The 23,692-nt window shown below is 41.9% G+C and overlaps 1 protein-coding gene across 2 annotated transcripts in view; it reads right to left on the bottom strand.

Annotated features, from left to right (window-relative positions):
- GBE1 (1,4-alpha-glucan branching enzyme 1) overlaps positions 1-23,692 on the bottom strand; it is a 313,525-nt gene that overhangs the window by 19,867 nt on the left and 269,966 nt on the right. The window lies entirely within an intron of this gene.

Here is a 23,692-nt window from a genome sequence, read left to right as displayed (position 1 = left end):
TTGTCACAAAATGAAGAGGAGGAAACAAAATCTGAAACAGTCTTCTATAATCTACTCCCTTAAATTCTGAAGCAAAGAAAATCTTGTTTGATAAAGGCCAGTACTAATAGGATTAGAGCAGAGTGAAGCTGTGTTCTTTTATTCAACAACTCTTAAACTGCTCTGTGGCATCTGTGTTTGTTCAGCTTTTTGACAGCTTTTTGATAAAGGACCTGCTGAATGTCTAATGATTCTGATTTTAGGAGAATTGCTATCATTTATATCTTTTTATGCCACTCTCTTTATAATCAGCTGATGAAACTTAAGAACTTTCCTGAAACTTAGAATCCTCCTGATTGAAGTCTCTAGTAACAAAATAAATTGTTTAGAGATTGACATTACACAAATGCAGATCAGACAGTTAAATGTTACTTCAAAATATTTCAGAAACTTTATGCATACAAATACAGTGGGGATGGAATAATGACATAATACTTGAGGAAAGGATGTATAGAAGGCCAAGAAGGTTTTATTAATACTGTTTTTTGGGGGGAAACTAGGATGCTTTGGAATGGTAGGCAAAGCAGAACGGCCACCTTGTGGTTTCTCAAGAGTTAACCATCAAGGCTAGGGACAGACATTCAAAATGTGTAAGCCTGAATTGATTCATTCTTTGCAGAAGTGGTGATACATAGGGGTTGCATGTGCACCCCATGAGAGTGCCAGTGAACCCCCTGACTGGCCACGCTTGCAGCTTAGGCGATGGGCAGAGAGGGCAGGAGGGAGTGCCAGTGGCCCCCACCCCAACTGCAAGCACCGGCTGATTGTTGCAGCCACTCCCAGAAATGGCTGCAGCAATTCAGGCCTGGCAGGACACTCTGATTAGGAAGGGGTGTAAGCCCCCACCCTGCCTGTACCATCTCAGGCTTTTCCCTGCTTGCTACTCAAGGGGCAAGAGTGTTGCCAGCAAAGGGGGTGTGTGAAGTGCATGCATCTACTGATGATACTGAGCTTTTCAATCTCCCTCTCCCTGCTTCTCCATACCATCTGCAAACCCAACAGGTGAGGCAGACAGCAGGGGGGTGATAACACTGTTATTGGGCCTCTGATGGTTCCCTCCCCACTGTTTATCAGGGGGCTGATAAACACTGTGTTATAAGCCCATCCAGAAAACAAAAGCCTCTCATTAGTTCAAGCCCCTCTTAAACAGCTTTTCCCAGGGAAGGGATGGGAGGACATTACCAGCTGACCTGTTGATTAGATCTAGAAAGCCCTAAGCAGACACTGTTCTGTCTTCCTTTGTCCTGTCCCAGTGAATTTGGAGACGCATACACACCTCTCAGCATTAGCTAGCATACCACATGCCTAGGGTCCACACTGTAGGAGACTGAAGGGAGGGAGGGGTGAGAGGGGATGGGGCAGAGGGAAGCCAGGCAGACACTGCCGTGCCTGCAGTCTCAGCCACAGCTGTGGCTAGGGAAAAGAGGGGCAGGGCCAGCTCTGTTCTCTGGAGCAATAGCATAGCCCAGCCCAGGGCTGCAAAGCATCTGGGATGCTGGGGGCTCTGGCTGAACTTAAACCAGGAAGGGGTTGGTTTGACCCAAATCAACTAGTTTGACTCAAATCAGTTAAGCCTGATACACATTCAACCAGGTTTATCTTAAACTAGTTTCAGGCATTCTGAAACTGGTTTATGTACATTGAACTTACTACAGGTGCTACTACAGGTTTAGACCAGTTTCTGATCACTTAAACCGGTTTATGTGTAATGTTTGTCCCTAGCCCAAAGGACAAACAGAACCCAGGCTATCATAGCATGCCCTAACAAAAATCTCTCTCACTGGAATGTCAGCTAAATTGAGCTTTACTGGAAGCTTCGATCCACAAGGTTTTAAGTTATAGCTGCACACTTTCACAACCCTATATGCCCCTTTATTTTATAAATATGTCTAAATTCCCCCTTGTTTATTGTCATGTACCACAGAAAGAACCATAAACTACAACTTGTAGTTACTCTCTCTGGTACCTTTCCAAGCCTAGCATCGGCTGCTTTGCCACTGTATATTTTATGAATGTAGCAGGGGAATGTCTCCCTCAAGCATTTCACTCTTTGCTTCTATGATCTACAGTATACATTAAATTTAATAATTTATCAATGTTGCTGAAATGTCTGACATCTCTAATGATTCCCGTAAAATTATTTACATCAACTGTAAACTTTATGGCCATGTTTGTTTTAAAACAATTAACCTTTTTTTCTTAATTCAGGATATAAAAATGTCCAGCAGTGCTCCTTAGCTATGGGAAGTATAAATTCCCAATGCTTTTCATCCCTTAACACATTATTTGGCACATCTACAGTAAACAAGATCCTAAATAAAATGGTCATATATGTTAAAAAACACTAGAAAGTTATTGATTTTTGTATCAAAGATGTATTTCCTTACTAAGCACCCTGATGCTCATTCCAATTTGGACTTCAGAGAGAAAAAACTGAAGCTCTGATGAGCTGGATGAACATCCAAGTTTGTGAATGCTGCCTTCGTTAAAGCTTGAAATGACAACTACGTGTTTTAATTAAGTACATAATAGAAGCATTTTCTTTTACAGTGAAGCTTCTTTTGTTTCAGCTACAAAGCACTGGGAATACTAACCTGCATCCTGACTAAGAAATAAAGCCTGGTTTCTGTTCAGCTTGATGCCTTGACTATAAATTTCTTAAAACAAGTACAATGGAAAGGAGTTGCAAAACCAACGAACTCTTGTATATCGAGAGCTTGAAATGGAAAGGCTGTCATTATCTACCACATTAATTACTGAATTACTATGCTTTTATGATGTTTTGAAATACATACTTTAATGCAAAGTTTTAATTTAGTCTTATGCATGTTTAATGACACATAAAACACCACTAAGTAAATGCAAATCATATAAAATCATAATTTGTATTTTGCTCCTCAACTTCTACCACAGAAAAAGAATCCCAGTACTATTTATGTAGGTTATGGTCCAGCATAATTAAAAGCTCTTTTATAGGCAGAGTAGTTCAGAACTTGCATTGACCTGCTGTAAAATGATGTAACCCATGGTTTATCAAGTATTCATAAAGGGAACATTTCTTTCTATACTGTCTGGTCTGACTCTCAGAAATATCCATCACAAATTAAATATATTCAAATAAAGTAACTTGGTTCTTCTATATTACAAATAAAATTGCCCCACTAGGCAAGGCATTTTTAAATGGCAAGTTTCTTGTTCATTTGGAAATATCCCATTTTCTTCAGCTTGGCTACTGTAACTATCTTCACTATGCTTTTAAGGACAAAACCTTCTCCAGCCAGTTCCTAGATGGAGTAGCAGAACTGGTTTGTGAAGCCTACACAGGTCACCTGCTCTGTATGCTGGAGCCCAGTACTCCAATTACTCCCTGTATAGTCATGATTGAGGAGATTGGATGGATAAAGGCAACCTAGCAAAAGAACAACAAAGGGCAGGAACTTGGATCAAACCATAGTGAAGCTCCCTTGCACTAAAGAACTACACTTTGGGCTCCTGGTCATATGTTCTTCATTTCTATGTCACCCAACACATAGCCTAAGCATCTTGTTGTTGTCATTACAGTTTTCCAGACCAAACAGTGAAGAATTAAAAGAAGGAAAAGGCAAGATGTGGAAATACACTAAGACTAAAGATGATGTAAAAACAATGTCCTGAGAGAGTAATCTGCAAGAATCAGATCAAGGACTTTCAGGAATAAAGCATCTGCTTCCGGCATGCATCCTTAGCCATCTTTTCCATAACAGTGCAAAACTGAAATGAAAAAGTGTAATGTGAGCTGTAGTTGAGGATCAGCCTGATAGTGTCATTAAAAGAAAAACTAGGAAATATAGGGAACTAGTTTAACGCACCATTGCAGTTTAAATTTCAATGGTATACAAATCAGAAATTTTAGTTACAGTTTACAAAATAGCTATTACCTTTGGCTTCTTTGCGAAAATAGAGCATTTTCTATTCAGGTATTTAAAACCAAATGCAACAGCTTAAAAGAATGGATAAAATTCTGTCTCCCTCTCTTTCCCACTCCCTTCCATTCCATATGTAATCCCAACTGGCCACACATTTAAAAGCCTTGAAAAGCCTAGCTAATAGCATTTTTTTTTTTAATTCCCTGCTGCTAATTTGTGAGAGTAGCATGTCAGGGTCCCAGGGGTTGCTATGATGAAGCTGGTGGCTCCGAAACTGTACCCCACTCATTCCACCTCTAGAGCACCTTCCCTCATCTCTAGCCATGCCTTGATGGAAAAATAATAATAATGGGGAGACTGTCCACTGGCCTTTGTGTGGCCCCAGTCCTACTGGACCCCAAGTGGGGTGCCCTGGTACCCTACTGGCTCTGCTAGTCCCAGGCCCCTCACTGGGCTTCTGGTTGACTGTGCCCTTCAAGGCACCCAAAAACCTTGGGGACTAATTACATGGCTCCAATCCTCCCCTACACAATGCCTCAAGCCTTGCAGGTATTACACTGTAGTGATGATGTCCCGTCAGGGCTTTGGGCTCCTTGGCCTCTGCCCCTTTTCTTTTGGCTAGGTCTTCTAGCCTGTGACCACTGTACTGAACCTGGCTTTGAGGCACTAGCCCTCATTTGGCCCTTTTGGGCACCAGGCCCCTGGAGGCTTGCACCCCTCTCAGGCACTATATGGCCCATGTGGCTTTGCACTTTGGTCCTCCAGACTCAATAGTCACTTGAGCCTGCCCTGGGCAAGGGTCAAGGTGATCACATGCCCCCCAGACACTAATTGGACCTCCGTATATCATATATCCTATAGTCTCAACCCAAACCTACGGTGTAAACTGTAACATAAACATAAGCCCCTAGGCTATAACAAACAACAATAGCAGAAGCAGCCCTATGCCCCTTTCAGAGGAAAAACTTTCTCTCTTAAGAGACCTAGGTTAGCCTCCCAGCCCTGGGCTATATCCTAGCAAGCTCCACTAGTCTCACTGGGGATCAATGTGCAGCATCACAGTCCCTCAAGGAGACCTGCTGCTGGGAGCTCTTCAGCCTGTGGCAACCAGGGACAGACTAGCCTGGTAGCCCAAGCCTCAGGCTTGTATCTTCTAAAGGCCCTGCCCCCTTCCAGTCAGCTGACTGCCTGGGCTGCCCACAGGTACCTGCTGATCAATTTCATTGCACTGCTGACCCAGCAACCTGCAGTTGCTTCACCCTGCTTAGCATGCAGAGCATCCTGGATGGGCCATTTCTGCCTTATAGAAACAGAGCGCCTCAGACTGTGTTGCAGCAAATTACAGCAGGGAGAGGGTACTCTGTTGTGAGATCATGAGTAGAATAGAGCCAACGTGTTGCAGTAACAATTCTGAGAAGACACTGCTACCATTAAATAAAATAGGACTTAATTTTAAGATTGGGGTAAGTGCAGCACCTAATGACATAGGAGCATGTATTCTCTTGAGAGAGAAACATGTGGACAGAAAAGAGCTTTAATCCCTTAAACAGCTCAGGGATCAGGTGAACTCCTAAAAATTACTGCCATGGCAACATAATTAGATAAAAATAAAAATCAATCCAAGGCCTTCTTCTATGATGCACTTTTAATTTACTGCTACTTGTTAGCCTGTTTTCTACTTCATTTTTGTTTTGCAGTGGTAAAACTTTTAAAAGGTCACTTTAATCACTTTTTGTTTCTCCTTGGATGCCTTGAAACTTGTTCTTGGTCCTATCAAATGTCAATTCATCGTGTCATTGGCTTTTATGTAGAGTACACAGAGTGGAAATTTCCCTGAAAGATATAATGGTACCTTTCTAGTCATCTAGTCTCCTGAGGTTGAGAAAGGAAGAGACAGGAAGGATAAGAGATAGGAAAACATATTTTCTCTTTATAAGAAACATGGCAGGGTTAGGTCACATTATCATTATCTTAAGATAATGTAACTATTTTTCTACCCCCCTAACTTATTATGCATTGATGACTGGTCAAAATTTGTCCTCACTTACTTAGTATGATCATTTATCTACTTAATGACAGTTTGAGTCAGTGAAATTAATCTAAGTTATTTCTTCCTTATCAACCTTTTCCCAGTGTCCTTTGGCTTCCATCATATGCATAACATTTTGGTACTCAAACTCCTTCATGTGTCCATATTGTTTTTTTCCCTCCATGTAGGCATCTTTAGAAATCTACCCATGTCAATGTTAGTCCTTCTTAGGCAACCATTGTCATTCTATTCTATTAAATATTCCACCATTTATTATTACTTTAATTAGTAAGCCACAAAAAATAATCGCATACACCTAATTATGTGGCGACATCTCTAAAAGTCTTAGATAACATGACATCACAAATTATAATTTTAAATTGCATATAGGTCCAATCTAGAAAATGATTCACGTGTTCCTGTATCACAGAGTTCTGCAATGCTCCCATTTCTTTTTTATATATGTGTTCAGTAATGTGATAATTCCTTGGCTGTTTATAGATGTTCAGGAAAAAGAAACAAAAAAACAACAACCAGCACCACCAACCCGGTGCTTTACTTTAAACTCCACACACCCTCGTGCCAAACACCATGCATGCCTGAAAGAAACGTTGTGTTAGCTGAACCCAGCTCACCCAACATATGTATAGATTGGGTGCTTCAGTGGGGCTTTTTTCACCCTTTTATCTAGTAGCTGATTGAATCAGCTTTAACTAAAAGCACCAAAAAGTCCTGCTTTAGTACCTGATCTATACAGACACTGCAGAGCTGGATTGAACTAGCAGCTGCCTATTCTGATAAAGTAAGTCCCCCTCCCCCTCCCCCCACACATCTGTCTTCACCCCTTGTTATTAGGATATGTTGAGATATCACTGAACAAGCTACCATATTTACTTAAATACAAGATGAAGTTCCCCTCTAATCAGCACAGGGAAAAAAAGGCCCTCATTTTATATTCATGTTCAAGGAAAACTGATTTAATACATTGTGCATCATTAAACTGCTGCCAAAAGCAGCATGGGCTTGATAATGGAAACAAACTATGCAGTTGATTAAATGCAGCCAACACTCAGTACGACTATAAAACACGACCAATAATGGACCTACATGCTGATGGAAACCTACCACAAGCATAGGTTAGTGGATCCCATCTTAATAAGTTATATGGTAGTGCTCATTAAGCACAGGCCCCTTCAGCTCCAACTTTTTCAAGTCATGACGAGTAGGACTGTGCAAAGCTTTGGTAGCCAATTTGATTTGGAGGAGGTTCAGCCCGATCCTGTGGCGAATCTCTGAAGCTGAATCAGATCAGGAGACCAATTAAAAGGTCCAAATCGAATCAGAAGCCTCTGAATTGATTTTGAAAAGATTTGGTGCCGCTTCAGAGATTCAGCCATAGACTAAACAGGCAGTAGTCCCCATCAGGCTGGACATAGCTGCCTCCAGCTGGTAAGTCTGTTGTGGTGGGTGAAAGGGGGAGGGAAGAGCCATGGGGCAAGGAGGGATTGGGGCTGGGACAAGCAGCCTAGCCAGGGTAGTGGGGTGTGGGACTTGGGAAGAAGTGGGGGGGTGAGCAGGATGCAGGTGCAGCGGCGGCGGGAGCAGGGGGCTCTGCCCTGCTGCCGCTTGCCTCCTTCCACCTGGAGTGAGACACACCTGCGTCACACCTGTCCCCCTGCTCTGGCTGGGCAAGCAACAGAAGGGCAAAGCCCCTACTTCCACCACTGCCCCACCTGTATCCTGTGCTCCCCCCGCCCCCAGCTGGGCAAGTGGCAGCACAGCATAGCCCGCCACTTGCCCAGCCAGGGCAGGAGGGGGCGGGCACTGCCACTGCTTGCCTAGTCAGCGGGGGGGGGGGGGCGGGGAACGACATGGGATGTGGGCAATGCTGCCACTTGTCCAGCCAGTGTAGGGGGACACAGGATGAGGGCATGGCAGCAGTGGGAGTAGGGACTCTGTTCTGCTGCTGCTTGCCCAGCTCGGGGGTGAGCATGATGCAGGCATGACTCACTGGGCAGAAGGGGGAAGCGGAAGCAGGGCAAGCAAAGCCCCCGCTCCCACTGCTGCTGCACTCGCATCCCACCCCCCCACCCCCTCCCCAGCTGGGCAGCTTGCCCCAGCCCCAATCCCTCCCTCCCCCACACCCATTCCCTCCCCCTTCCGCCCATCACAACAGACTTACTAGCTGGAGGCAGCTGCATCCAGCGTGGCGAGGACTGCTGCCTGTTTAGTCTATGGCCGAATCTCAGAAGCGGTGCTGAATCTTTAGATCCAATTTGGCCGAATCAAGTTGGGATAGAGATTCGAATCTCTGAATCAAATCACTGTCTCTCCAAATCAGCTGAATCTGAAGTAAATACTTGCTGCTTTGCACCGGCTGAATGATGAGCAACTACACTGCATACCTTTTGACTTCCTCTTCACTCTCACAGCTGAGCTGTAGGTTTCTTTCCCATATCCAATGATTTCCGTTTCTTCACCAGCCTTAAATGCCTGGTAAACATCACCAAATGAGGCCCCAAACAGTTCACCCAGAATCCCTCTGGTGCCCCTCTTTAGCCTGTTGCATATAATTAGTGTGGCCTCACCCTCCATGAGGTGGAACCAGACCAGACTGCCCTTTGCCTTATCTGCATATACATTTTTGAAAGATCCCAGAACTCATCACAAGAACACCCAGGCATGAATGAAAGGTTAATTAGCACATGGATCCTATGGGGCAGTGGTGGAGTAGAGAAGGGAGTATCTGGAACACACACACACACACAGCAGTGTTGAGCTATAGGGGCCACCATAGCTTGAAATGCTGTTGACTGCTGGGGTCCAGCTCAGTGGTGGTAAATACTGAGCCTTTTGACTTTTAACTAATATCTTGGGTGGAAGGAGGCATAGCTTGTATTAAGTCTTGGCCAACTGTTTTAAGTCTGTTATAGGTGCAGTGATCCATGAGGACCAGGCATGACAGTGCCACGACCAGCAGTGCCAGGGTGAAAGATCCACGGTACCTGATGCAGCTGTGTGATACACTACAGTACTAATAGGAGAGGGAACAGAATGTTGCCACACTGAACCTCAACTTGGAGAAGGCCCATGACCCAGTATCTCACCACTTACTACTTGAGACTCTGGAAAGGATGCGAGTCCCCACAACCTTTGTGATCTGGATAAAGGCACTGTACACCAATGTGAACAGCAGGGTCCTGTTGAACAGGTCCTTGACAGCTCTGAGTGTGGTAGAATTGGGTGTCAGGCAGGGCTGCACACTCTCCCTGATCTTCTTTATTTATACAATGGAACCACTAGCACAACTCCTCAGACAGGACCCCTGAATCAGTGAAGATCCTCAGGAGAAATGGGGAAGAGATGAAATTCCTTGTGTACATGGATGACCTGAACATCATAAGCAGGGACAAAGAATCAGTGGAAAGTGCATCCAGGTATATGGAAGAGCTGCAGGACCAAGCTCAATATGAGCAAAAGCACCTACCTAGTCCTGGGTAAGCTTGAGGACCTGTGTCCCCTGGGGATTTGCCTCCTGTGGGAGGGGGTAAAGATCCTCACAGTGGAGTCTGACCCAGAGCTGATGGGGCAAATGGCATGGAGGCCAAAACCAGACAGATAATAGGGCTATGGCAAAACATGCTGCCTGTCAATGGGGGGGTAGGGGGGAGGGAGGTGGGGTTAGGTGGTGTTGATGAAGGCAGTGCTCCTGCTGATGCTGCTACTAATCAATGCTGTCCTAGTCTTTCCTCCACCTCACTTAGAACAAGTCAGTCTCAGAATCCAAAGAGCCATGTGCGTTTTCTTTTGGAACTCCACATGAGAAAAAGTGTCAAAGACCAAGCTGTACAAAGTGAAATGGTCCAGAAGCAGAGGAATGCTAGATGTCCTTCTCTTCCTTTGGGCCAAATACATGAGCCAGGTGTGCAAATTGGCAACAGCGGTAGAATCTAAAACAGCCAGCTTTCTTAAGCATTTTTCAGGGCAGTTACTGCAACAGTGGCAAATGCACACAGTGGCCAACATGAGCCTATAGACCATGGACTCCCCATGGTTTTATGAGATCCTGAAGCACTTTTGAGAGAACTACAAGCTGCACGCTGTTACCCTAGCGACTCTGGTAAACCAACGCAAGATACAGGAGGTGGTCAGGGCAAGAGACACCATATTGCTTGCAGACTAACTACCTGGTGACAACTGCCAGACCATGTAGGAGCAAATCTTTTGTGAGGACCTGTAGAAGAAACACACAGACCTGAACTGACAGGCAGCCCACCAGGCACTCCATGTGCAGGCATGGAAAAACAGCACAGGGCAGAAAGGTCCATTGAACTGCCTGAGCCAGACACGCTACTGGCAGGCAGAAATGATCAACCACCTCTTCTCTCTGACATATAGGCAGTCCCAGGATTGGAAAAAAGTCTGTTCACTCCTCCTGTTGGTGACAGGTTTCAGAAACATGACCAGGGAAGCAGTTCTCTACCTGACCAGACAGCAAGGGACCCCAACAGCTCACTTCAACCAGTTCATATCCTACTTCAGGTATGCACTGTGGAAAGCCAAGAACCTGCTCATAAACAGACACTCAGGCCCCATGGTCAAGGACTGTATTAAAATGAGACCAAGTGAAATGTACTAGGGGAAGATAGAAGACGATGACAGAAAAGAAATGGCACACCTCATCTGGTAGAGAGGGGTCTGGCATAGACTTTTTCAGGACTAGACCCTCTGAGAAGGGCAGTGGGGTATGGAGATATGTGCGTGCTATCTATATTTTTTTTTTGCAAAAAAAGTTTGTACTATATATCAGTAGGTATAAAAGTGCTGCTTAAAAGTGTGTTTAAGGAATACAGTACTAAAACTTGAACCAGTTTAAAAAAAAGTAGTGTGTGTCAATTTTTAACGCACTAATTTAATGATACTATGTGTCAATTACTGTACCTATGTTTATTTTAATGTCAGTTTTTTTCAACTTTGCTCCTTACTTCCATGTGCGCAGGGAAAGCAAGGTCTAACAATAAAGGGCTGCCAGGGGTAGAAGTCAGGGGCAGGCAGAAGGCAAATGGGCTACCTCACCCTCAAGATTTAGTTTCTCTGTTGTAACAGTGAGAGAAAGACAAATTCAAGGAAAACCTCCAATAATTAGATTCTATACTTGCAAAATTCTAACAAATATATAATTTTTCCATATATATATACACACACACACACACACACACACAAAATCTAATTATTGGGGAGAGTTGTTTCATAATCAGGGTCATTCTATAGTTGAGTAAATACAGTATATAAAGCTTTTCCCCAACCATCCTGAGCCAGTCTGAAGTTTGGGGATTTTTAACAAGTTCCAGGAGGATAGTAATTTATTTATTTAGAAGGAGGTCATCTTAAATCTTTTTTTTTTGTTTAAGAACAGAACATTTTCTAATATAGATTAAACTTTTCTGTCTACAAATGATACAGGGAGTTTATTAGAAGCTAATGCTTCTATCACAGGGAGAAGTGCAAGTAGAACATTAGAATGGTACTTCATTAACAGAAAGAATTAAATAAATCAGTCCAGAAAAGAAACAGGTGTTTCTTTCTGGAAAAAAAAACAAACTTGTCTATAAAGCAACCTTAGAAAAATCAGTGCTGATATATAACAGAATATTGGAATTACAACGTTTGAAGATATTATGCTATGAAGATAAGTATTCAGATTCTTCATTTTATTTTGAACTATTATGGACCAAAATATATTTTTTGTGGGAACTAGTTTCTTTTTTCTTTTTTTTTTTAAAGCTATTTTTTAAGAAGGCATTTAAAATATTTCCTAAATGTTCTATCCTCCTGGTAAATGTTTCTAAAACAAGCAACAGAATATGCTGTGCTTGGTTCAGATCAGAGCATACTGAAAAAAACTCCACATAAAACTGAAGTTACTAGATTAACATTCTTTCCAAGAAGCCCACACTTGGCAATTAATCTGACAATGTTCATGTCTTCAAAACTGAAAAGGTTCTAAGAACTAATATCCTTGCTTTAATCTAACAGGACAAACAGGGTTTTGTTACTGGTTTTGAAGACTCTGGATGCCTTTAAACACCCATGAATCAGCAAACAGCCTCCCATCAAAACCTTTATTGGATTTTTCAGTCCTACCTTACCTGGCAGACAAACATTCTAGATACAAGACTAAATGGAATGCAAAGTGGAAAAGGTAAAGACCTTTACAAAATTAACCACAAAATGTATTAAAATTATGTCTAATATCAGTCATCAGTCAAACAACACACACTTTGACTATACAATTAGCACAAATAAATTTAACAGTAACGTAAAATTAAAAGTGTATGTTTCTAAAATGCAGCAATATTCACCAAATCAGGTCAATCTGTATTATGTATACTTAGTAAAGGGAGTAGGACAGCAGAAGTAGGAAAAGAAAGACAAACTTCCTTAGTAGGTTAAGGAGAAGTATGAATGTGAGAAGTGCCTAAATCCCATAAGCACTTCTGAAAATCCTGTACTTAGTCATTAGAAAATATTTGTCTGTTCTGATTGAAAATTAAATATCAGTTTTCTAGTCTTACCGTATCACGTATTGTTAGCCTCATCCTAGCAACGCCACCTACAACCAGCAGCCTACATTTTAACCATCAGGATTGAAATAGTTGGATTCTTACATATCAGACAGATAAATTAGTAAAGCAGAGTAGAATAACCTGTGTCAAATTTTATTAACCCAGTTAATTATTTTTAAAATTCACACATCAGAGAATCAAACTAAGTAAAAAAATGCATAAAGTAAAAGTATACGGATCAATAAAGGGCAACCTTCATATAATGTAGATTAAAAAACCCTATCAAAACACCAAGATATCTTGTACTATTATATTTTGAAAGCTGACAAACAAAAACAGCTTTTTATTTTATTTCCATAGTTCTGCTGCAATTCAAAATTAGGAAGCACACAGGGCAATAATAAAATTGACAGATGTGCATGCCATGCTTCAATTAAAACTTTCAAGACCATCAATCACTAGCAAATGGTGAAATGTTACAAAACACAATATTTAAATACACATATCGCATACATTAAATAACTATCCAGAGAAGAAAATGGTAAAAGGTACACTGTAAACATTTATTTACATATCCAGGCTTTCCTGTCTTGGCATAAAGTGGAGTGTTAAGTAGAATAAGTACACATTGAGTAACAGAAAAAGTATGAAGTGAGAAACAGAAAACGTGACCAAAACAGGTCTCTAAGGCACACATCAGCATATATTTTCGTCCATTTACATTTCCTGTGCCTAAATATGCAATTTGTACATTTAAAAATAGTCACATATTGACTCATTAATTAAAAGAGTTAGCAAAGAACAGCTTGGGTTCAAGGAATATTTTTGGTTGGAATCCATCTTACATTTTGTTTGCAAGTTAACTAAAACCTTAACAAAATAAAACAAAAAATAATCTACATTTGTATGATCATTTTTTCCTAGAAAAACATAATAGTGAGCATTAGTTAAGCATTATTCTAGTCTGTGTTACAAAGGACAACTATTTTGTTTACGTCCTTGCACTTCTGGATTATTTCTTTTTCTGGATTTTCACATATTCCAGACTTCACATTTACAGAAAATAATGTCAGCAGTACAGTATCAAGAATATCTGTTAATCACCACAGCCCCTTGCCCTGGATTATTACATGAGTTATCTGTGGGAACTTCTGGATAAACCAATAAGCACCTACAAAAAATAATTTCACACGTAAAAACCATTTGCAAAGGTGACATTAGCCACTATCTCTGTTCTCTGAATAAATATTAAATCAATTTGAAATTACAGTAATTGAAGAAAACTTAGAAGGTGCAAAACTTCTCTTTGGTTGTGTAGACGAAACTAGGTTAAATCTCAGGCTCTTTATTACAAATAAAGCTTGGGGCACTGATTTGCCATAACCAGTAAGTCACAGAAAGAATCTGACAATATTGCAACTGTGGATAATTATGAAAGGATTTCCCTGCTAATGTTTAAAAGTCTAAATGCAATGTCATAGCTAGGAAAGACTGACCTAGACACTGGATTATCCATCCATCTCCAACCTGAAGCAAAATTAGACAGGAAGACTTTGTTAGTCCAAACTGCCTGCCTCTCATTAAAAACTTCTGAAACAGCATAATTCATTAAATAATTTACCAATATCAGCATAGAAACATTTTCTCCCCTCATTTAGCGTATGAAATAGAAATAAGAAAAAGAATATGCCTCTCCAATATCACACAAATTCATGCTGCTTTAAAGTCATAGTTCCCCCTCACTCAAATCAGTTTTTCAAGATGCATTCCAATAGTACTATGCTGTATTACTTACTCACAGATATTGAGCTTAATATATAAACTACCTTGATGGAAATTGGCATTTGGCTGATCCTAAATTAAGTTCTTTGTCTTCATTTGCTGTATAAAGCATGAATTCTAATAGGCAGGGACAGTTACATAACTGCACTTCAAAGCAGTCTGAAAACCAAGAAGCTACAAAGCAACATCTTTGCCTTTGGCAATCACACTCCAGTGACTCATTCAAGTGACCTTATTTGCTCATTAGACGCTCTAGGTGCAGGTTGCAAATGTCATGGAGTCTGAATTTACATTTTTTACAATACATATTGCAGTATTTTAATGACAATATTCTAAAAAACTCAGGTCACATTTAGCTATTTGCCTATCTTTACCTTTGACTTCACCCTAAATCCATGTCCACAAAAAATGTACTAGACTTTAGTGTTAATTTACCCTTTTTAATATGCTGATGCTTTTTGCCATGAGGAACTATTTCTTCTTGAAACATTATTTTTATTATTATTTTTATACATGGCTTCAACAGTAAATGAACACAGAGACACAAGGAACATGAACACATTACACTTAAAATACTTATTTAGGTAGAGCTGAGCTAGTAAAGATTCACATTGCACATTGTAATAACATTACATAGTCTAGTGACAAAAACAGGGATAACATGAGGGTTCTAATCCTTCAGTGGTCTCTGAAAAGGCAGATCTCAATGCTAATGGAAATCTTACTGCAGGAGCCTGGCCTACATCTTCAAATCCATCATATAAATTTTAAAAAAGGGGCAATTACATAAACCCATATCGGCTAAGTAGGGACGGTCAAAAAGCACGAGGTTCAATTGATTCAAACTTCACAGGTTACTCTAAGATGTGTAGATTGAACCGATAAGCAAGTGAACAGACATTCACTTGTGATTCTGGAAATGCAGCCACATGCCTGAAGCAACCTAGGCCAGAAGTCAGGGGACACTACAGGACGCCTCCCTGCTTAGCTAGAGCAGGTTGCTTAGGCCAAGACTAACCCAACCACCCTGCGAGGGGAGGTTTGAGGGGGAGGTGTAAAGTATTTTGGGATGCTGGGGGACTGTGAATTAACTTGAATCTGGAGGGGATCTGGGAAAGAATTTCAATAAATCAATTTACCCTAAATCAGTTAAGTCTGACACTATATCTATCTACATTTATCTGAAACTGGTTTCGGCCATTTTGAAAGCAGTTTGTAATCACTGAACTTATGCTGGGTTACAGATTTGAACCAGTTTCTGATCACTTATCAGTTTGTGTGTAATTTTTGTTCCTAGCCTTAATAGGTACATGGGTGCATATGAAAACAGATGGGCTGACCACTGGCCAAGACCACAAAGCCAACATACAGGGATAGCTAGCATATACTTCTTAAAACATCCCACCAGTACAGCTTCAGTCTTGTTCTGGAAGAACATGTGTGACAACATTTAACTTTTCAAATTTATTCCATTCTTGGCTCTTTTTTGAGACTGGTAATATAAAAGCCCACTGTTACATTTTAGAATTCCTGTAGCTCATGTTAAAACTCCAGAAAGAAAATGAGGAGTGCCAAGTAGAACTTTTAATGTAACTGAAGAATTTTTTAATGAAGCCATAACATTGTTAGATAAAAACCAAGCCTATCTGGGTTATAGAAACCAGCTATATTTTCTTATATTGCCACAGGTAGGATGCTTTTCAACAGAACTGAATGCAGAATGTCTCTAATTGCAGAGAAAAAAATTACATAGAAAGATATTCAATATTACAAAGAGATTATGAAAAAAAGAAATCTAAAAATCAGCATTCTGGGTAATGATGGAGCAGGAAAAGAAGTAGGTTAGGATAAGAAGGTTATAGTATGTAAGCTGTTAACATGCAAAACTTTCCATTTAAATTGGTATTAGGATGTTCCTGCATAATATCTGCGGTACAAATGCTAGAATACAGGATTCAGTTGAAACAGAAAAAGGAGAAAATAAGCTCATTTTTGCATGTTTTTTGCCTATAAACTGATCTGAAGTACTGTCCAAGTCGGCTGTTTTGCTGATTAATGGTTTAAAAATCTTAATGAACAATCTTAATGGTTTTTAATGCACCTAAAATGAATCAAAGCATGTAAATAATACAGTTTCTGGCTACATGAAGTAAAAGTAAGGGATTCCCATCGACTGACTTGGCCTGGTGGAGTACTTCATATCTATGTCTGACAACTGGGGAAAAAAAAAATCTTAAGTCTTCAGTTTAAATGCCCAACCAGATTTCACAGCACTCTCTACATTAAGGAAATTTTGGAAAATGTTTCTTCCTTTGCTAACACTAACTCATCTTTACCACCGTTGGTAGTTCCAACTGGCATTTTAAGGGTTTAATATACCCACTGTTGCCTCTCTCTTGCAAATGATAAGGTATGAATATATATAATGGGAGATCAGTTTTAAGGAACATTCCTATATACTATATCAATAGAATTCATATTGATATATTTCATTAATTATATTACCTATAGTCTATTACCAAGGTTGATTAAGCTAAGGTTTCCTGAAATTGGAGATTCTGCCTCACAAATTTATGCCTTAGGGTGGCATAACCTATTTAGTCACAAGGAACTTTCAGCAGAGATCCTGAGACACTAGGATTTAAATGTTAAGGCCTCTGAGATCAGGGCTTTCCTATGGGATATTAAAAAACATTCTCCTTTGGCAATTTTGGCTGGGCACAGATGTTCATTTCTACTGCAGGGAAATTCCTGATAAATTCTTCCCAGCATAAAAGGCTTTTTGGGTGAAGCAGAGTAGAGATGGTCAGTCTGTAGCTGCCCCCTCTCCCCTGTTCTACATGCCTTCCTGAGACAGGGATGATCCCAGTCTGGAGAAGGCAAAGGGAGTGGTGCCTGCTGCACTCCTCCCATGGAAAGACTCCTCGCTCCTGCAGATTGGTTACTAGGGAACAGGGTGGGAGAACAGCCTCCTTTATTCCGCTCCTGGTCTCTGGTAGCAGGGTGGAGGGAACATGGAGGCAAAGCCCTCCAGTCCCCATTCTAATCAGGGCAGTATGTAGCTTGAGGAAGAAGGAGCGAGCAGCGGTCGCTGCTCGTCAACTGTCTCGGGACAGTCCAAGAGGAGAAGGGAGTGGCGAGGCACAGTCCACTGTGCCTTCCCTGGTGAAGGAGCAGGCAGGAGACTTGCCAGTGCCAGGAGTTGAGGGGCAACTCCCCCTTATGACTCCCTGTGAGAAACAGGGGGCATGTCCCACTCTGCCAAAGAAAGCCTCCCTGAATCCAGGTCCCCACTAGCTGGCTTCCCTTCACCCCCAACTGCTCAATAGGCCTGTGTGAAGCGGCTGGCATTCACTTCAGATTCGGCTGATTTGGGGGACAGCGACTGATTCAAATCACTGTCCCAAATAGATTCAGCCAAATCTCCAAATCACCCAGGCCCATCCCCTGCCTGCTCTCCCAGCCCCAGCAATGACTGTGCAGCCCGCCCCACCTCCAGCACTTTGAACCCCATCCCCTCCCCGGACTCACCGGGTGCTGCTGGGCAGGAGAGCAATCCCCCTTGCCCCCCACTGTGAGGGGGGCTCTGCACAAGCCCTCCAACCCCCCCCACTATTCCAGTCCCCCGCCATGGCAGCACCACCCGCTATGGCTCTGACCCATTAAGAAAAAAACCAAAACCCTCCAAACCCCTACACTCACCATTCCTGCCTGGCAGTGGGGGGATCCCCACTGCCCCATACCACATGGGGGGGGGGGCTCTCCCATGATCCCCTTAAAGCCCCAAGGCCACTGCAGAAGCTTATCTTGTTTTTTTCCCCCCTTAAAGGGCTGGAGCTGGGGCAAACAGAACAGCTTGGGGGGGGAGCATTGAGGGCTCATGGAAGAGCCCCCCATGCAGCGTGGGGCAGTAGGGGGCAGCAGCGATCCCCCCCCACCAGCAGCAGCTGGTGAGTCAGGGCCTTTTTTTTAAAGCACTGGGAGCTGGGGCAGGCGATGCAGCTGGGGGGGGTTGGGGGAGCAGGCAGGGGATGGGGGCTGGCAGGGGTCCCCCCATGGTCCCCTCCCCCCTCCCTTGCCCCCTACTTACCAGCTCCGACTCCAGCTCCAGTTCCCTGCTGCAGCTGCTGGGGACTGTCCGAATCATCAAAGCTCCCTGAATCTCCTCTGAATCAAATCAGCACCCAAAGCTTCACACAGCCCTATTGCTCAGCTGAGCAGAGGCAAAGGGAAGCTGGCAGGGTACAGTGCTACTCCCTGCACTCAAGTTCTGCTGTCTGGGAGCTGAGCAGAGGAAACAGTGGGGCAAAGCCCCAGCCTGCTTTTCACACTGAGAACTCTGGCATAAGAAGCAGGCAGCAGGATGCACTGCTCCCTGATGATCGGTTCCTGGTGCCTGGCAGCCAAGCAGAGGGAACCAAATGGCAAAACTTCTCACACTACTCCCCAGGGGGCATGAATCCTGGAGAAAGTGCAGACATTTAGTCTCTCAAGAAAAAAACTGTCCCAGGAGCTACTTAACCCTGGTTGTTCCAAGTTATCTTCCCTCCCTGAATGGCCATTTTTGTACACTTCTGCCTTCTATCAGAAGAAAAGCAACTCTCTTGGTAGAAACTGAATGTCTGTATACAACCTTTGATTTGAGAAGGGGAGAAAGCAGCACCTTTGTCTTTCGGTTGCTTTTTCTGAAGGCACACTCAATCTGCCCGTGTTCTCTTATGTCATTTCACTAAGACTTTTCCCAGAAAGAATGAAACACACCATTTAGATGTGCACAAGACCTACATTATCTCTCTTCTCTTCAGGGACCTGGACATAGCAACCACATAAGAAGCCACAGAGTAACACAGTGCAATACAGAGGAGCCACTGTGGGCATCGACGTACACAACAAACACAATGGTCTACATGCTGTTTAAACCTGAAGAAAACAGACATACAGGGTGTGTATGTAAGTTACTTCTTTTGCTATTTAAAACACTTTATTGCCATGACTTAACAGAAATGCATGGTTTTACAATACTTTTAAAAGGGACAACATGCATTAAATTAACCCTTGTTAAATGTGTTATTAAAATGTGAAGAGCTGTATTTTACAGCACTTTAGCAACCTACAGTGCTTTAAATAGCTTCTATACATTCGTCAAATTGCTGACCAGTGGAGAAGCCCCAGGTGGTTACGGAGCCCACCCTGTCTCCTAATTTGTTAAGTGCAGAGCGTCTGAGGGGTTCCATCACCCTCCAAATACTGCACTACTGCCATGTTTAAGAGTGTTATAACTTATAGTGCTATAAAAAGTGCTCTAAATTACAGTGTGGTAAAACATGCATGGAGCTCTTTGGTTCACCCACAGGCCTTTTAAACTGGTTTAAAGTTGTGTGCAGAATGGTTCAAAAGCACACCTGGAAAAATCTCACATTCCACAGCTCCTACCCACACTGCTGCAACTGGCCCCTCTGCTATGTAGCCAAACTCTACTGCCCCTTTCCCCCCTTTTGTTGGCATTTTTTAATCAATGAGTCTACTTGTACTACTTGTTCAATAAAAGCTATCTTTCTAACAACCAGCTGTCTCCTCACACCCTACTTGACCTCAGCTCTAAGTCCAGTCTGTGGGAATCAAAATGGTGGGTCCAAGCACTCCCCCTCACCTCCTCCCCCCAGCACAAATCAGAAAAGCACACTGCAAACTCTGCTTGACTTTAGACTATTGAGGTTTACTGAATTCATGCTTAGGAGAGAAGGGAAAGGAAAACAGTTAAAATGCCCTCAGCCATAGTTCACCATGTCCTGGTACTCCAAAAGCATGGGTGCAAGCACACTTCCCCACCTACTCACCCATTGCAAGGCATGCTGCACTGGGTTCTCATTCTCATGCCCTGGTCTTGGAGCCAGCACACTTCAGACAATTGTGGAACAGGTCTCAATTAGTGATGTTTTGGAATGGTTTCATTATAGTGTGGACACACAAAACATCTGTGATAGGCCTGCAGTGAGCAACATTTTTTTTCAAAGACAAGTTCTTAGTGGTTATTCAGATCATTAGCTATGAGGACATTATATCAGAACAGAGTCCCTTGGGAAGCAGGTTGTGACAAATGAGGCTCCAAGACCTGCACCACATTTTTTTTTTTAGTTACACCCTTGTGAAAGAAAGCTCTTTGCTTTGTCTACCTTGGAAATGGCTGGGAAAGACACTTTGGCTTTTGAAACCTGTACATTGTTAAGCCTGTTTTGTGAGCCAACTATATGTTAGTATCCTATAGGTAGTACTCGATCTCCTTTTGCCTCCCTTCATAATTACTGGAAGGTCCGGTCCTCACCAGACTCATAGAATCAAGGCTAAGCAGCCGTAGATCAAGCTGACTATAGCTTATCATGTGCTGGAACATTTTCTGGAATCGTTTCTATTTCTTAGGCCACTGACAAATGTTTAAAAGAAGTCAAGATGGGATCTGATGCATGCTCCCAACAACTGCTCTTCCTGCCATGATATATATGCATAGGAGGTGCAGTTGTGAGATTGAACATGAGATCTTACCAGGATCCTGGGCTCCCTTGCACTGGCAATCTTTACTTCCATGGCTGGGAACTCCATCAATTGATTGGAACTCCCAGCAGCAGGGGCACACCGTGCACTCATGTGACTGAAAGGTCCAATCAGCTGACAGAACTCCCAGCCATGAGAGTACAAGCTCCAATCACTGCAAGGGCTCCCAGCCACAAGGTCACACATTTGCTTGGATTGGGGAAAGGGAGTGGGGCACAACCTGCATTCCCATGACTGGGAGCTCCATCAGCTGATCAGGGCTTACAGCCAGAAGAGCTCACCGTGCTTCTCTGGGCTGGGAGCCCTGATCAACTGACTAGCGCTCCCAGCCTCTGGAGTGCACAGGAGTGTAATAACTTTATCACTTATTCCTAGTTTTATCACACTATTAACTAAATTAATGTGTCACTAGATCCTCTACTTAAGACGTGATGAACCAGTTAATCATGTCTTAAGTGTAACATGTGTCAGGGGCTTTAGACTGTCTTAAGATGCAGAGTAAGGAAGATGGGTGAAAGGGAGTTTTGAAGGGTGGCAGTGAATGGAGGGGTTGAGGAATTAAGAAGAGCAGCAGCAGAAGAGAGACATAACAGAAGCTCACTGTCCCCAAAATCTTAAACAATACTGTAGGAGAGAGGCAATTCCTGATCTACTGGTAATTAAACTCCTGAAAGCAGGCCTCCTGACCATGGGAATTAAGGGACACACTGCATTTTGTAGACAAATAACCCTGGAAACAGCATTTAACTCCCTGAATTCTTTGCAGAGGAGGCCAGAATAGAGAATGAATCTGAAAAATCACTTTTTTACATGAACAGCAGATACAAAATAGCATGTTTCATAAAAACAAATGCATTAGAATTCCTTTTTCAAAAAAAAAAAAAAAAGCCTTACATTTCATAAACTACACTAGGTACTTGGCTATGGTACAAAAACATTAAATATAGAACCTTAATGACAGCCTGCCTTTCTCTGGGGTCTATTTATTCCCACACTTGAACTATCCCTATACACGTTTCAAAGCTAGGGAGGGGCCATACACATTAAAATAAACATCACACCAAAGAAAACAGTAAAGCAAATAAATAATTTCTGTTCTTGTCTTTGTAGCAAATTATTTGTTTTAAACATGCTAGAGCTATGCTTATTTTAATAAATCCTAATATGATTCCAACTAAGTCATAATACATTTAAAAGGCCCACAAAATAGCAGGTACCAATGGGTGAATAACTCAAACAATTTTTTCCATGAATATTTTTCTTGCATTTAAAAAAAAAAAAAAAAAAAAAATCAAATTAGCTTTTCAGCCAAGATACATTTCTGAACCTGCATGGATGCCCAGGGCAAACTAGCAATGGACCAATTTATTGAAACCCACCTGGACCTTGACTTGCAAATTAAAACCACTGAATGAAAGCTGTGGAATTTGCTTTGCAAGTGGCACTATCCAGCACCCTGAAATCAGGCCATATATATCCCACTTTTCATAAGTACAAATCCATGTCTTATTTATAATAAGAAAGAAGCTTCTAATACTTCAAATGTATGCATGAAATCTTTTTTAAATGCTTGAAAAATATTGAGGTCTTAAGTAAAAAAAGATACTGTCAATAGTGAAAAACAAAACAGAATTCATTCCATTATATATCAGTACAGTGAAAGATTAAATGTTCAAAAATGCTGTTTTCAGCCAAAGGAATCCAGGAAAGTAGCACAAGTACCTAGTAACACCTCATAACCAAGTGAGGGGTAGGAGTTAAGCATTAATGGGCACAGAGTTCCTTTCTAAGTATCAGTTATAAAAAGTGTCTTGTCATTGAACACAAAAATGGAAAGGTAGGAATGAAGCGAACAGACTGAAATACAGCAGTTATCAAACCAGAGCTTGTGAATATGCAGAAAAGGGGGTATTTAAACTGGACATAAGAACTGCCATTTACTGGGTCACACCACAGATCTATCTTGCCCAGTATCTTTTGTCACAGTGGCAGGGAGTAGATGCTGAAAAGAAGAGTAAACTAGGTATGACCAGGATTTTGTCCACTCTTCCTTTATTATTTGAAGCCTCCAACACTTAAGGTCTACCTTAAAGACAGTAACATGAATCTAAAGAATAGTGACTGGATAATTCAGAGAAGTCTAACAACTTTTTTTTTAATGGAAACATAAACAGGAATACAAACAGCAGGGTTTAAAAGAAGGGCATGAATAAGCAAACTACTGATTAGTATTTAATTTTGATTTACAGTTATGTGACAGATAATCCATAAGTAAAATTACTCAACCGAACTGAATACTCTTTTGGCTTGGAGTCCAGGGGTATATAGCAATTTTGCCAGTCAAGTGAAGCTCCTATTTGGCTTTCCTGTGACTAGAAGAGTTTTATTAAGATTTTCTACTCTTCCATCTTCAAGTCTCAAAGTGGTTTTTTTTTAAGACAGTTAATCCAGAAATAGAATTATTTTACCCAGCTGGATAATTAAAGCATAGGGAAATCAGTTAACTTATCCTAAGTTTAAAGGCCACGGTTGAACATGAGTAGTGACCTAAGGAAGTCCCTCACCTCTAACAGCTCAGGCCACATATATATGTTCATTTCTAACAGAAGGAAATTTCCACCACTGGACAAAGTTTCTGGAAAAGGGAATGGTATAGATGTTCAAATCTGCAACACTGCTCCTTGCACATTCCTGATACAAGGGTGACCCTGGTTGGGAACTCTGAAGCGAGAGCAATACTGCTTCATGGGCTCTGCTCATGGGTCTCAGAAAGGCATAGAAACCTTTTCTCCCAGCTCCACTCCTTGCCCCAGAAGGAGTTA

The sequence above is a fragment of the Crocodylus siamensis genome, chromosome 1 (genome assembly GCF_052110815.1).
Source record: "Crocodylus siamensis isolate JL-2025a chromosome 1, ASM5211081v1, whole genome shotgun sequence".
Classification (NCBI taxonomy): domain Eukaryota; kingdom Metazoa; phylum Chordata; order Crocodylia; family Crocodylidae; genus Crocodylus; species Crocodylus siamensis.
This window is presented reverse-complemented; position numbering and strand designations above follow the sequence as displayed.